This window comes from Lathyrus oleraceus, chromosome 6 (assembly GCF_024323335.1).
Source record: "Lathyrus oleraceus cultivar Zhongwan6 chromosome 6, CAAS_Psat_ZW6_1.0, whole genome shotgun sequence".
In the NCBI taxonomy this organism is placed as follows: domain Eukaryota; kingdom Viridiplantae; phylum Streptophyta; class Magnoliopsida; order Fabales; family Fabaceae; genus Lathyrus; species Lathyrus oleraceus.
The window spans coordinates 292,179,002-292,183,240 of record NC_066584.1 but is presented as its reverse complement, the minus strand read 5'-3'; the positions used below and the strand labels follow the sequence as shown (position 1 = coordinate 292,183,240).

The 4,239-nt window shown below is 39.6% G+C and overlaps 1 non-coding gene across 1 annotated transcript; it reads left to right on the top strand.

Annotated features, from left to right (window-relative positions):
• Positions 1-3,924: 3,924 nt before the first annotated feature.
• Positions 3,925-4,031, top strand: LOC127099727 (small nucleolar RNA R71). The gene has a single exon (XR_007794202.1). It is a non-coding gene; the product is annotated as a small nucleolar RNA R71 (small nucleolar RNA).
• Positions 4,032-4,239: the final 208 nt, after the last annotated feature.

Here is a 4,239-nt window from a genome sequence, read left to right as displayed (position 1 = left end):
ACGTAGTCAACCGCTACGAGTATGTACTTGTTACCGAAAGAAGGTGAAAAAGGTCCCATGAAATCTATCCCCCACACGTCGAAAATCTCTACTTCCAAAATGCCCTTTTGTGGCATCTCGTCACGTCTAGATATGTTTCCTGTGCGTTGACATCTATCATATTTCTTGATAGCCGCATGCACATCCTTCCATATGTTTGGCCAATAAAGACCGGCTTGTAGGATTTTGGAGCAGGTCTTGGATGTACTTGCATGTCCACCATAAGGAGCGGAGTGACAGTGTTGGATTATATTTTCTACCTCTTCTTCAGGTATACACCGACGGAAAATACCATCGGGGCCTCTTTTGAAAAGTAAAGGGTCATCCCAGTAATAGTGTTTTATGTCATAGAAGAATCGTTTCTTTTGCTGGTAGGATAAAGTAGGTGGAACTATTCCGGCAGCTAAATAATTGACGAGATCAGCGTACCATGGTGTATCACATATAGCTAAGGTGGTTTCTACCTGTTTATCAGCTTTATTTTCTTCCAAAGTAGCTATAAGTTTATCGTACGAGAAATCATCGTTGATCGATGTTCTTTCAGGTTCCAGGTTTTCAAGTCTAGAGAGGTGATCTGCTACTACGTTTTCAGTTCCTTTTTTATCTTTGATTTCCAGATCGAACTCTTGTAGCAACAGGATCCACCTTAGGAGTCTAGGTTTAGCATCCTTTTTTGTTAAGAGGTACTTGATAGCAGCGTGGTCGGTGTAAACGATTATTTTAGCTCCGACCAAGTAAGAACGAAACTTATCTAGTGCAAACACCACTGCTAAGAGTTCTTTTGTCGGTTGTGGCATAATTCATTTGTGCTTCATCTAGAGTTCTAATTGCGTAATATATGACGTGAAGCTTTTTATCCTTTCGTTGTCCTAAAACAGCGCCCACGGCGTAATCACTGGCATCACACATTATTTCGAATGGTTCATTCCAATCTGGTGTCTGCATTATAAGAGCGGAGATCAATGCTTGTTTAAGCGTTTGGAATGCTTCTAAACATTTATTGTGAAGATGAATTCAGCATCCTTCATCAATAGTCCGGTCAAAGGTTTAGTTATTTTAGAGAAGTCTTTAATGAATCGTCGGTAAAAACCGGCATGTCCTAAGAAGCTTCGTACTTCTCTCACAGTTTTCGGAGGTTGAAGGTTTTCGATTACCTCTATTTTGGCTTTGTCTACTTCAATTCCTCTATTTGAGATGATGTGTCCTAAAACAATTCCTTCTTGTACCATAAAGTGACATTTTTCCCAATTAAGTACTAGGTTTACTTTTACACATCGTTCTAGAACTCTTTCTAGGTTTTCAAGACATTCTTCAAAGCTTTGTCCGCATACGGAAAAGTCGTCCATAAATACTTCCATGATATTTTCGAGAAAATCGGCGAATATCGCCATCATGCACCTTTGGAAGGTTGCAGGAGCATTGCACAAGCCAAACAGCATTCGTCTATAAGCGAAGGTGCCAAAAGGACACGTGAATGTTATCTTTTCTTGGTCATCAGGATGAATTGGTATTTGAAAGAAGCCTGAGTAACCGTCTAGATAGCAGAAATGAGAATGTTTTGCTAATCGTTCTAACATCTGGTCAATGAATGGTAAAGGAAAATGATCTTTTCGGGTTGCTTTGTTTAGTTTCCTATAGTCAATGCACATTCTCCATCCCGATTCGATTCGTTTGGTTATAGTTTCTCCTTTTTCATTTTCGATAACTGTTATACCTCCTTTCTTTGGTACTACGTGTACAGGACTAACCCATTTGCTATCAGATATAGGATATATGATACCTGCCTCTAATAACTTGGTTACTTCCTTCTTCACTACCTCACTCAGGATCGGGTTTAGTCTCCTCTGATGTTCCCTAGAAGTTTTACAGTCTTCTTCTAGCATGATGCGATGCATACAAATAGAAGGACTTATTCCTTTAAGATCGGTGATGTTGTACCCTAGTGCGGTTGGATATTTTCTTAAGATATGTAGGAGTTTTTCGGTTTCGAGTTTTCCTAGATCTGCATTAACTATCATTGGTCGTTCAAGTTCTAGGTCTAGGAATTCATATCTCGGATTTTTGGGAAGTGTTTTCAGGTCTAGGGTTGGTTTCTTAAAGCATTGCGTAGGGTCCGGTGTTATTGCTAAACATTGGTTGAGTTTGTCTTCTACAAGATAGTCAGACAATTTGTCATTTTCTAACTGTGTTTCTTTTATGCATTCATCGATGATATCCATGAAGTAACATGTATCTTCTATTGCAGGTGCTTTCAAAAATTGGGAAAGAATGAACTCAATTTTCTCTTCTCCTACTTCGAAAGTGAGTCGTCCTCGTTTTACGTCTATGATCGCACCGGCAGTTGCTAAGAATGGTCTTCCCAATATAATGGGTGTAACTTCATCTTCTCTAATGTCCATAATTATAAAATCGGTTGGAATGTAGAATTGACCTATGCGCACGGGAACGTTTTCAAGAATTCCTACAGGATATCTAACAGAACGATCTGCTAGTTGCACAGACATTTTAGTTGGTCTTAATTCTCCCATTTCAAGTCTCTTGCATATGGATAAAGGCATAACACTAATACCGGCTCCTAGATCGCATAAGGCTTTATCTATGACAAATTTTCCTATGTGACAGGGTATAGAGAAACTACTTGGATCTTTAAGTTTAGGAGGCATATTCTGGATTATAGCGCTACATTCAGCAGTGAGTGTAACAGTTTCGCTATCTTCAAGTTTCCTTTTATTAGAAAGAATTTCTTTTAAGAACTTAGCATATGAGGGCATCTGCGTAATAGCTTCTGTAAACGGAATTGTGACGTTTAATTGTTTCAGTAGGTCAACAAATTTTTTAAATTGGCCCGCATCTTTGGTTTTAATAAGCGTTTGAGGGTAAGGGATAGGTGGTTTATAAGGTGGTGGAGGTACATAAGGTTCTTTCTTTTCTACGGTTTCCTTATTACTCTCTTCCTTTTCCTTAGGTGTACTTTCTTCCTCAGTTGACTTTTTAGAGTTTTGGTTTTCAGTTCTTGGATCTACTGGTCCTTCCACTTCCGTTCCACTTCTTAGTATGATTGCATGAGCGTGGCTTTTCGGGTTAGGTTGGGGCTGTCCAGGAAATGTACTAGTTGGGGCAGCATTAGGAGCTTGTTGTTGAGCTACTTGTGATATTTGTGTTTCCAGCATTTTGTTATGGGTAGCCAGGGCATCTACTTTACTTGCTAGTTGTTTGATTTGTTCGCTAGTGTGTATATTCTGGTTTAAGAAATCTTTATTGGTTTGCTGTTGAGAAGCTATGAAGTTCTCCATCATTATTTCCAAGTTGGATTTCCTAGGAACATTATTGTTAGGTGTAGATGGGATCGGCTTTTGATATCCAGGAGGTATAGCTGGGGGTTGATTTGGAGCTTGTCCTGGTGCGTATAAAGCATTATTACTCTTATATGAAAAATTAGGATGATTCTTTCAGTTTGAGTTATAGGTATGCGAATAGGGATTTCCTTGAGCATAATTCACTTGCTCTGCTTGGATTCCTGTTAGGAGTTGACAATCTGCAGGAGTGTGACCTTGGATTCCACAGACTTCGCAATTCTGAGTTGCGGCAACCACGGTGGTTGGAGGTGATACATTCAAACTTTTAATTTTCTGGGCAAGGGCTTCCACTTTTGCATTAACATGATCAAGGCTACTTATCTCGTACATGCCACTTTTCGTTTGAGGTTTCTCTACCATTGCTCGGTCGCTTCCCCACTGATAATGGTTTTGGGCCATGCTTTCGATAAGTTGATAAACATCGGTATAAGTTTTATCCATAAGTGCACCATCTGCTGCGTCGTCTATTGTTAACCTTGTGTTGTACAAGAGACCATTATAGAAGGTATGAATCACTAACCAGTCCTCTAAACCATGGTGTGGACAAAGTCTCATCATGTCTTTGTATCTTTCCCATGCTTCGAAAAGAGACTCGTTATCTTTCTGTTTAAATCCATTTATCTGGGCTCTCAACATAGCTGTTTTGCTCGGAGGAAAATATCGGGCAAGGAAGACTTTCTTCAACTCATTCCATGTTGTGACTGAGTTGGAAGGAAGAGACTGAAGCCATCGTCTAGCTTTATCTCTTAACGAGAAAGGAAAAAGACGAAGTCGAATTACCTCTGAAGTGACACCATTAGCTTTAACAGTATCAGCGTATTGGACAAATACGGATAAATGAAGG